Source organism: Leptodactylus fuscus, chromosome 3 (genome assembly GCF_031893055.1).
Source record: "Leptodactylus fuscus isolate aLepFus1 chromosome 3, aLepFus1.hap2, whole genome shotgun sequence".
Classification (NCBI taxonomy): domain Eukaryota; kingdom Metazoa; phylum Chordata; class Amphibia; order Anura; family Leptodactylidae; genus Leptodactylus; species Leptodactylus fuscus.
Window position 1 is genome coordinate 4,137,523 of NC_134267.1, and position 11,646 is coordinate 4,149,168.

Here is an 11,646-nt window from a genome sequence, read left to right on the forward strand (position 1 = left end):
CTCACAGCGGGACTCTGCGTGTCACACAGCAGCTGGGGGAGGAGCCGCGCTCTCTGCTTTATCCCTATTGGACAGCGCGGGGGGGAAAGAGGCGGGGCCGTCACGGTGAGTGACGTGTGGAGGAGAAAACAAATGCAGGCCCCGCCCCTCCGGACACGATGCAGAGCGCGAGAGAGTGGCGGCCGCCCAAAATGAGGAGCGGTGTGATGGCAGCCAATGAGAGGGCTCCCAAAATGAAAGCTGCGCCCTGATTGGTCGCTGTGTGGAAGGGATTGGCTATAGGATGGCTGCTGTGGTTTTGGGGCAGAGTGGACCTGATTTTTTTGGGAAGGGGGGGAGGGGATAAATAGGTGGAAAATGGGATATTAATTGGGATGATAAAGGAATACCCCTCCCCCTGTCCTCAGGTTGTCTATGATATTGGCACATGGACTGTCCCTTTAAGGACAACTTATCTTCAGTCCATAGGTAATAGGCGTCCTTATCTCCTGTCCACAGGCCGATCGCGTTATCCCCGGCAACCTGGAGAATGGGGGCCAAAGGTTCCTCATGTCTGCGCCTTGTAGCCACATGTCTGTTGCACCGTGCCGATGGGGGGGGGAGAAGCTCAGGGTGGTCGAGTTGAAATAAGCCCCAGTAAGGGGGCTACGGATCCGCAACCTTCTAAGGGCCTTGTGACGTGAGCGTTGGGGACATTTATCTTGGCGCACGCTCAGTTCCATGATACCAAAGGAAGTCCAACGTGTTACTAGTAGGGTGACATTTAGTGCACCATTATATTACAAATAACAGCACAGCCCGACAACGTCCCTGCCTGCTTCCTATCCCGCCCGGTCTCTAAATGCTGGACAGAAAGAATTTCTCTGCACCGTGTCCTTTGAGACGTAGAGAAGATCTTCAAGGACCTTATAGTACCTGACCTAATGACACCATGATTAAGGAGGTCATCTATATTAGTGTAAAGTCGATCAAACCAGATGATTTCAACCAAAGTCACAAGAAATTTAACAATGAATAGTTTTCACCAAAAGATGACAGTTTTCGCAAGAAGTCCACCATGTTTGACATTGTGTTCACGTGCAAGACACAGTCGGCTGTTAGCGGGGCAATGTTTTCATGAAAGAAGTTGCCCAGTGGAACATTGTCCTTTGGCCGGTGTCACTGAGTGCAGGGATAGTTGGATACAGACTGAAGGTGTGTGATTGTATCAGCCTGTCGGCTCCCGTACACCTACAGACAAGTATCCCTAGTGACTCGGTTCGTTCAAGTGTTGTCAATAGGGAGGGGCAAGTAACCCCTGTCACAATCTCTGGCACTGGCTTCTATCCCCTGAAAACAAAAGGATTGACCTGTGAACGCCAACGTACCTACCTTTCTTGTCCTGGACATTATTCGGAGGGCTCCCTATTCTTGAGATGGTCCTTCTGAAATGAATCAGTTTGGCCAACTTGCACCTGCTCTTCTGTCCCATATCCCTCCACCTTCTGGTCTCAGTGACAAATTATATGATGAGCTTATCCTCAGACTAAACTGCACATTTACATACAGATACAGGTCAGACACTCCAGTTCTAGCTCTTATCAGCATTCAGCAGCTACGTGCAATTTGAAGAGCTGACAAGAAGCCATCAGTCACAGTGAAGAGATTACAGGTGGCAAGGAACAGGGACTGAGGTCACCAGCCACTGCCGCTTCATAGCAGAAGTGGTCTGAAATCTGGGCAACAAACTGTAAACATTGAGGACACATAATGAGCATTAGCTAGAAAATGGAGCAAGATAGATAAAGCAATGTATTGGGAGGAACACTTTAGTATACCTCATACCCATTTACATCTGGTTAGTGTGTACGGATACTTTTAGTGCAAAGACGCACAACCTGACGCCAGCCACATTCTGGATCACGCTGCTGCTGTTTCCACATAACGCAGTGAAACATTTAGTGATTATTGCTTTTTACTTGTTACTGGCCGCACGGTAACATGCAAAACCTCAATGCCAGTAATAAGGATGAGGGAATAATCAATACATGCGCTACTATGTTAAGTGAGAACATTAACTGTCCGCTGTGCAAATGGTGCCAGATTGTGTCTTCCCCATTGGCCTTATGCACATGGCTGAGTGTGCAGGCCAAAGGGGTGACGGTTTTTAATGCAAGGCGCTAGGATCACACTCAGAGACATCCAAGCGCCTTACAGGATTCAGTCATTTATACTGGAGGGTTCCAGTCCAATATCATGGAGAAGAGTAAGACTTGCTCTACGATGATCAGAACAGAGCACTGGAGCTCCACTCTGACGGCACCTCCTGGCGTGTGCAAAACCCCTTAGGCCTTTCGTATGGTCAGTCTATTGTAAGACAAAACCAGGAGCAGATTAAACAGAGAGAAAAATGTTAACAGAGAGTTTGGCACAACTTCTAGGTTCTGGACCACCTTCTGCTTTTCAATTACAACTACTAGCACAATAATGGCAGCGATGCCCGCTGATTCGAGTCTGATCTGATCGCAGGCAATAACCCTTTAGCTGCATTAGTAATTTAGTATATTGTGCAGTGATCAGACCCCCTGCAGATATAAAATGAAAGAAAAGTTAATAACCATAGCCATAACCATAATAAGACGCCTAAGAAAGTGTCACAAATAGTTTTTCCCCAATTTCACCTCCTTCTGATTTTTTTCCAGCTTCTCAGTACATTGTATGGAATATTAAATGGTACCATCATGAAATACAATGTATCCAACAAGAATTTAACCCCTCGTACAGCTTTGTGAACCCGAACATCAATTCTGCCTATTTTTTTTTATCAATCTGACTTGCCGTCTTTGGTGACTCTCTGGCCTCTGCGCTACACGTTTTGTGTGGGTCTATATACTATTATTATTAGACTTCACACCAATGTCAAACACATTAATGCGGCAGAGGATGTAACGGCAGGATGTCCGTACAGTATATAGAAGAAGTTTCAGACACAACTGAAGGCTTTGTTAATTGTGTTTTTTGTCTGGTATATCCTGTGGAACCTGCAAACCTTCCACCATTATAGAAAAGGTTTCTCCTATAATAGACAGATGTCATCACAATACCATCCGGGGGGGGGGGGGGGGGGGGGGTCAGGCAGCTGGGACGACCATAGATCATGGGAACATATGGCTGACCCTGCTGATGATCTCCCTCTAATGTGTGCCGTCCTCTCCTAGTAAAGGGGATTTTCAGGCTTTACAGTACTGATAATCTATCATTAGGACAGGGCATCCATATCAGATCGGAGGGGGTATAACTTGCTGATCAGCTCCTTAAAGAGGCAACAGAGCTTTTGTACACCCTCAACTCAGTAGCAGCCGGGCAGGTATTGCAGCTTTGCCCCATTGTCCCTTACGGTCAGATATAGAGGTCATCAATAGGGTGAAGCTGGAAGCTATTGGGAGTAGTGGTAACTAGAGATGAGCGAACAGTGTTCTATCGAACACATGTTCGATCGGATATCAGGGTGTTCGCCATGTTCGAATCGAATCGAACACCGCGTGGTAAAGTGCGCCAAAATTCGATTCCCCTCCCACCTTCCCTGGCGCCTTTTTTGCACCAATAACAGCGCAGGGGAGGTGGGACAGGAACTACGACACCGGGGGCATTGAAAAAAATTGGAAAAAGTCATTGGCTGCCGAAATCAGGTGACCTCCATTTTAGACGAATAGTGGATTTCAAATCCGGGTCATATGAGAATGTGAACTTTGTGACTATGAGACAGGGATAGCTGTACAGGCAGGGATAGCTAGGGATAACCTTTATTTAGGGGGGAATGTTATTAAAAATAACTTTTTGGGGCTCTATCGGGTGTGTAATTGTGATTTTTGTGAGATAAACTTTTTCCCATAGGGATGCATTGGCCAGCGCTGATTGGCCAGAGTACGGAACTCGACCAATCAGCGCTGGCTCTGCTGGAGGAGGCGGAGTCTAAGATCGCTCCACACCAGTCTCCATTCAGGTCCGACCTTAGACTCCGCCTCCTCCAGCAGAGCCAGCGCTGATTGGCCGAATTCCGTACTCTGGCCAATCAGCACTGGCTAATGCATTGTATTGGCGTGATGAAGCAGTGCTGAATGTGTGTGCTTAGCACACACATTCAGCTCTACTTCATCGGGCTAATAGAATGCATTGGCCAATCAGCGCTGGCCAATGCATTCTATTAGCGTGAACTGAGTTTGCACAGGGGTTCTAGTGCACCCTCGGCTCTGCTACATCAGATTGCTACATCTGATGTAGCAGTGCCGAGTGTGCATCAGATGTGTAGTTGAGCAAAACTGACTCAGCACTGCTAAGTCTCTGCATTCGCATAGGAATGCATTGGCCAGCCTTCGGCCAATCAGCGCTGGCTCTGCCGGAGGAGGCGGAGTCTAAGGTCGGACCTGAATGGAGATTGGTGTGGAGCGATCTTAGACTCCGCCTCCTCCAGCAGAGCCAGCGCTGATTGGTCGAGTTCCGTACTCTGGCCAATCAGCACTGGCCAATGCATTTCTATGGGGAAAAGTTAGCTTGCGAAAATCGCAAACTGACAGGGATTTCCATGAAATAAAGTGACTTTTATGCCCCCAGACATGCTTCCCCTGCTGTCCCAGTGTCATTCCAGGGTGTTGGTATCATTTCCTGGGGTGTCATAGTGGACTTGGTGACCCTCCAGACACGAATTTGGGTTTCCCCCTTAACGAGTTTATGTTCCCCATAGACTATAATGGGGTTCGAAACCCATTCGAACACTCGAACAGTGAGCGGCTGTTCGAATCGAATTTCGAACCTCGAACATTTTAGTGTTCGCTCATCTCTAGTGGTAACATAGGTTAAAGGTTGCTTTCTGGGATTTAGGAATTGATGGCCTATCGACACCCAGGACCTCCACCGATGAGCCCTAATGGAGGCTGTGGCATTCAAGAACATCAGTGACATCACATCAGTCACATGGACACAGCTCAGTCCCATTCACATGAAAACCAAGCACAGACCCACATGGAAGAGCAGCAGAACCTGGAGAGGAGGAGACGGGAATCGGGGAAGGGGAGGCCTATGGATGGACTGTTCACTGAGGAATCTATACACAACTTCTGCATGGAGGAATGCCAGGGTGCCTAAACTGATGTAAATTTGGGGTAGGTGCGCGATTCAAGCTGGGAAAGATCTTCCAGTCTTGAGAGCTCAACGACCTCCCTCAGCAAGTGTGAATCCTAAGTCCTGGAAAGCCTCTTTAAGGGGATTTTATGGGCTTTAGATACTGATAACCTATAAAGCACAAAAACATGATGAACACGGGGGCAACACGGTATCTCAGCTCTGGAGTCCTGGGCTCGAGTCCCGCCAGGAACAACATCTGCAAGGAGTTTGTATGTTCTCCCCATGTTTGCCTGGATTTCCTCCCATTCTAAAAAGGCATACTTAAATTTTTAAAAAAAAAGGTACATTGTGATCCCTATATCCCTAGAGGTTTTTCTATATGGGGCTCACAATCTACATAAAAAAAAAAACAACAAAAAACATAATACACACAGTGTATAGAGCTCTATGCTTCCATCTCCATAGAGAGTGTGTCAGTTCCAGCAGCTGATTCCTGATATCAGCTGATCATTGCGGGATCCATGGGTTCGGGCCTTACCGATCAGCAATAACTGAATTCTGTGTCAACTTTTTGGTGTTGAGATGTTGCAAGGAGCTCTGTGTCCATGGCTATTACTGGTCACAATGAATTCAGACTGTGCGTTATTACTAGGACGGTATAACCAATTAAGAAGCCTCCAGAATTCCCTGATGAGAACAGCTGGCCACTGCAGAACTTCCTCCTTAGAATCAGGAACTTAGTATTTGTCAGCGGTAAGAATACCTGTAAGAACAACTTCCAGTAAATGTCACTATAGGACAAAAGTGAGAAGACACGAGCTAATGAAATAACGTCCATGGACCTTGTCATAGGAATGTAAACCAATAAATCTGAAGCTAACGTGGAATCGGCAGGTCCCAGCGGTCCCAGCGTCAGTGCGCTGCCTTATCGCGTCCAGGCCATCAGACTCCCATTACATAAACCATGTTGTTTCTTATTAAGGTCATTTCCTATTACACCATGATGTCGTTTTACATGAGATTTCACTGCAATAAAACTTTTAAGATCAATAAGCCTGTCACTCTCCCCTTGTAACATTGATGTCTTCTGCTATTACCATATATATGTCAGTCTGAAGCAAACCTGTCATCGCCCGGGACCAATAAATTTTACATCTCACTTTGATTTTCTGGTTAGATATAATGTATGACAATAAAAATTGTAGTGTCGCCATAACTGCTTCATAAACTGCTATTGCCTTAGCTCTGCTTTAATAGTTTCTAATGACACTATGTTCACATTTGTTCTTATTTTGAGATCATTGCATATTTAAAGGAGTGTTCTGAGTTCAAAACATTGATCATCTATCCAAAGATAAGTCATTAATATCTGATCAGTGCGGGTTCAACTCCCAGAACTCTCATTCGCTAGCTGTTCTCAGTCCAGAGAATTGAGCAGGAAGCAGACAGCAATGTGTTGTACCTCATCTGACCACTACAATAAGAATGGCGCTGTCTGCCTCCTGCTCCATTCTCTGCTTCTGAGAACAGCTAATCAATGGGGGTACTGGATGTCAAACCCTTACTGATCTGATATTGATGACATATCCTAACTGTAGTATACTGAGTGTACTGTGCCATGCATCGCTCATGCAGAGGGCTGGCACTGGCTCAATGGTCCACACTATCTAAGTTGCTCCCCAGAGGATTTTCTTCCTCCCCTGTGGACCTTTCAAGTCTGTTCATAAGCTCCATAGACTTAACAGAGGTGTATATACAGTATGTCATACACCAACAGAAGAAATGGCCCCAAGATGCCTTATGGGAAGAAGAAGAGCAAATAAAGCTAGTATGATACTCAGGGCAATGTGCAGATGAAAAGTGGATCCAGCGTTTTATATCGATTTCTGGGTTTGTAGTCAGAGGTTTTTGGTTTTTTTCCCCGTGAATCTGGGGAATCGGTATCAGCCTCATGAGCCACACTATAAGGTTATAGATTGGATTTTATGGACTTATGTGTTTCTTCTAACCTCATCTGATAGGTTACTGGTTACTATTTTTGGTAATGGTTTGAGTTCAAGGTGTTGACTTGGCCTCCAAATTCCCCAAATCTCAATCCAATAGATCATCGATTAGCCAAATCCAGCAGGGGATTAAAAAGGAGCGGAGAATATAAAGGAATCTGTTATACCTCTCCCATCTGCTGAACCCTCTGTCTTAAAAAAACAAAGCAAAATCTGCACCAAAAAGTAACAAAACCTCAACATGTCTGTCCAGCTCAGTGTCTGCCGCAAACTTCTGCAAGTAACTCCTCGCTAGGACCAGTAAAGTGGAATCATGAGATCTTCTCCAGTACAATGTCCGTATTCTGTTCCCCTTAAGGATACTTTCTCATGTGCTGTTTGGATGCAGTTTATCAAGTAAAAACAATTTAGAAGAATCTTTTCATGTTTTCTCTCCCTTTACAAACTCAAAACTGCACCCAAATGTCATGAGAGTAGCCTGAGGCAAGAGGAAAGTATGATCGCTATTACCAAGTCACCTGCGATGACTAATACGGGTGATCCACCTTGTCCTCATATGTCATTGCTTCCCAGAACGCTGACGATTGAATTACGTTTCCTTGCGTTGCTATAGTATGAAGAACAGGTGCTTTAGGCGTAAGATGGTAGCGAGTGAAGAATGGAGCATGCACGGGATACGGGAAGGAGTCTCTCCTTTATTATGTATCCTGGTCTTAATTTAAGACTACACGTGTTCTGCACATTTCCTTGAGTCAGCCGACACAGTATGTGCACAGAAGTTCAACTTTTCCCCCCTTTGGCTTCATGTACTTGACCGCATTAAAGATTCGGTTATACAGAGGTGCTCTATGGGGACCATGGGGACGATATACGCCACATACATGTACTGTGCACAAGGTCTTACCAGGAATTGAGCTCTCCATTATAGGTATAGGTTTCCAATTTATACCATCAATGAACAGTTCCAATATATGACATTACTGTATATATATATATATAATTTGCACATAGGTTCCCATTGTAAATTAGGAAGGTATATCATATGCTATACAGTTGCCCCTTGTGTAGGATACAGGATATATTTTCCATGGTGAGGTCAACCCTATGGATATGGTAAGGGTAAATACTGGGAGCATTTCCTAATATATACAATAGGGCTCGGAGTGGGGAGAATTTATTGAAGGATTTGCACCATTTTTTTGGCACTAGTGCAATTTGTGGTACACACCAAGTTTGGTGAGCACCAAAAATTTGGGGCCTCAACCGTAAGAGGATTTCTTAATGCCAACCTAAGTCAGGTAGGCAGAACAGATTTGGGGAAGTCAAAAAAAATATTCTCTATTAATGTGGGTGGGATTTTCCTATGTTCATGAGAAATAGGCTCTTACATGTATCATGTGTAATAGAAGTCGCATCTCCAAGTAAATAGCAATTCAGAACTGAAGTAATGGAACTCATGATGAAGATCAGGTCTCTGCTGTAAGAAAATCAGGGCTCTGCTATAAGAAGGTCAGGTCTCTGCTATAAGAAAATCAGGTCTCTGTTATAAGAAGGTCAGGGCTCTGCTATAAGAAGGTCAGGTCTCTGCTATAAGAAAGTCAGGGCTCTGCTATAAGAAAATCAGGTCTCTGCTATAAGAAGGTCAGGTCTCTGCTATAAGAAGGTCAGGTCTCTGCTATAAGAAGGTCAGGGCTCTGCTATAAGAAAGTCAGGTCTCTGCTGTAAGAAAGTCAGGTCTCTACTATAAGAAAATCAGGTCTCTGCTATAAGAAAGTCAGGGCTCTGCTATAAGAAAATCAGGTCTCTGCTATAAGAAGGTCAGGTCTCTGCTATAAGAAGGTCAGGTCTCTGCTATAAGAAGGTCAGGTCTCTGCTATAAGAAGGTCAGGGCTCTGCTATAAGAAAGTCAGGTCTCTGCTGTAAGAAAGTCAGGTCTCTGCTATAAGAAAGTCAGGTCTCTGCTATAAGAAAGTCAGGTCTCTGCTATAAGAAGGTCAGGTCTCTGCTATAAGAAGGTCAGATCTCTGCTATAAGAAAGGTCTCTGCTATAAGAAAGTCAGGTCTCTGCTATAAGAAAGGTCTCTGCTATAAGAAAGTCAGGTCTCTGCTATAAGAAAGGTCTCTGCTGTAAGAAAGTCAGGTCTCTGCTATAAGAAGGTCAGATCTCTGCTATAAGAAAGGTCTCTGCTATAAGAAAGTCAGGTCTCTGCTATAAGAAGGTCAGGTCTCTGCTATAAGAAGGTCAGATCTCTGCTATAAGAAGGTCAGGTCTCTGCTATAAGAAAGGTCTCTGCTATAAGAAAGTCAGGTCTCTGCTATAAGAAGGTCAGATCTCTGCTATAAGAAAGGTCTCTGCTATAAGAAAGTCAGGTCTCTGCTATAAGAAGGTCAGGTCTCTGCTATAAGAAGGTCAGATCTCTGCTATAAGAAGGTCAGGTCTCTGCTATAAGAAAGGTCTCTGCTATAAGAAAGTCAGGTCTCTGCTATAAGAAGGTCAGATCTCTGCTATAAGAAAGGTCTCTGCTATAAGAAAGTCAGGTCTCTGCTATAAGAAAATCAGGTCTCTGCTGTACGAAGAGTCAGCGATTTATGTCATGTCACTGTTCTGCGCAATCTTGCGGTTTTAGATCTGAATCATTGTAATTTCTGAATCCAAGATACAGGGAAGGATCTTTTTCTCAAATGACACATTCCAACCACTCTCTTTTCCGAAAAAGAAAAAAAAAAGTTGAAGAAGGATGTGGTTATGCGGTAAGTGCCACACGTCACCATAAAGGGGCAAGGAAAAGAGAAGAAACACAAAGTGCTATAGGAAATGTAGATGCAAGTGGTTTCGTTTCTCAGAATCATCTGCCTGTTTGCCGCGCCATATCCTCAGGACACAGGTGCTGTTTGTCTATGGCTTCTATAGGTGTCTTCAGTTTTAGGTTCTGTTTCCACAGTCATGGTGGTGCCACATGGGGTTTCGGCCACAGCACAGCTGCAGTCAGTGTTAGGACGGCTGGTGCGATCATTAAGGCGTGCCTGCTGTTTCAGGTTTCTGGTCATTATATGACTTATATTCTGCATTATTTAGCTGTGTACTCTCTATGTGCTGTATATGGAATATATACAGTGTTGGTCAAAAGTATTGGCCCCCCTGCAATTCTGTCAGATAATCCTCGGTGTCTTCCAAATAATGATTACAATCACAAACTCCTTGGTAATATCTTCATTTATTTTGCTTGCAATGAAAAAACACAAAAGAGAATGAAAAAAAAGTCAAATCATTGATCATTTTACACAAAACTCCAAAAATGGGCCGGACAGAAGTATTGGCGCCCTCAGCCTAATACTTGGTCGCACAACCTTTAGACACAATAACTGCGCACAACCGCTTCCGCTAACCAGCAATGAGTTTCTTACAAGGCTCTGCTGGAATTTTAGACCATTCTTCTTTGGTCTTCTTTCTTTTCTCCATGCTCAATGTGGTCACACAAGGACACAGGACAGAGGTGGAGTCAACTTTAATCCATTTCAACTGGCTGCAAGTGTGATTTAGTTATTGCCACCACCTGTTAGGTGCCTCAGGTAAGTAACAGGTGCTGTTAATTACACAAATTAGAGAAACATCACATGATTTTACAAACAGTGCCAATACTTTTGTCCACCCCCTTTTTTATGTTTGCTGTGGAATTATATCCAATTTGGCTTTTTGAAAATTCTTTTTGTGGTTTTCCATTGAAGACAAATTGAATGAAGATAATACCAAAGAGTTTGTGCTTGCAATCATTTTCTGGAAGAAAATGAGTATTATCTGACAGAATTGCAGGGGTGCGAATACTTTTGGGTTTGTCTGGCTGTTATGTTCTAGTCCGAAACCAAATGTACTATTATTATATAGGTGAGTGTAAGTTTTTATTTAATTTTTTTACATCTTTCCTGGGCTCCCACCTATTATATTGTGGGGTCTGAAGAGACTCCAGAGAGTAATAATTTCATTTATGATTCTTGTTCAACCCAAAATGAATGAGTGACCAAAGCCACCCGAACCCGAATCTAAGCGAATCATGGGAGGCTCACCCATTTCTAGAAGAGACCTCAGAGTATAATATTGATTTGTAAGTGGCAAACCCTAAATATTTCAGATTTTGGTTGCCTCCAAAACAACAACATATACTGCACATGGTCACTAGAGGAAAAGGTGCTCTCTGAGACAGCTCTGGACCATGCAGGACATATACAGAGAAGTACTGACTTTACTGATGTGAGTAAAGTGCTTTGGTTGTGATACAATGTTTCTATTCAGCTCCAGCATTCTTAGCTTGTTCTTTCTATTCTTTATTACTCCTCACTCACCCACTCTCCATAGACTTCTATAGACTTCAGTCTGAGCCATGTGACCGGCAGTTTGTCTTTAGATATAGCAGAGATTTTCAGAGTGGAAGTCATTTAATTTGAGGAAGTTGGAGCAGGGAAACGGCCTGATAAGAACAGAAACAAACAGTTCTCTCTGATAAGATCATATCATAAAGTTGCTTATAATCGCCTGTGCTATTTATTT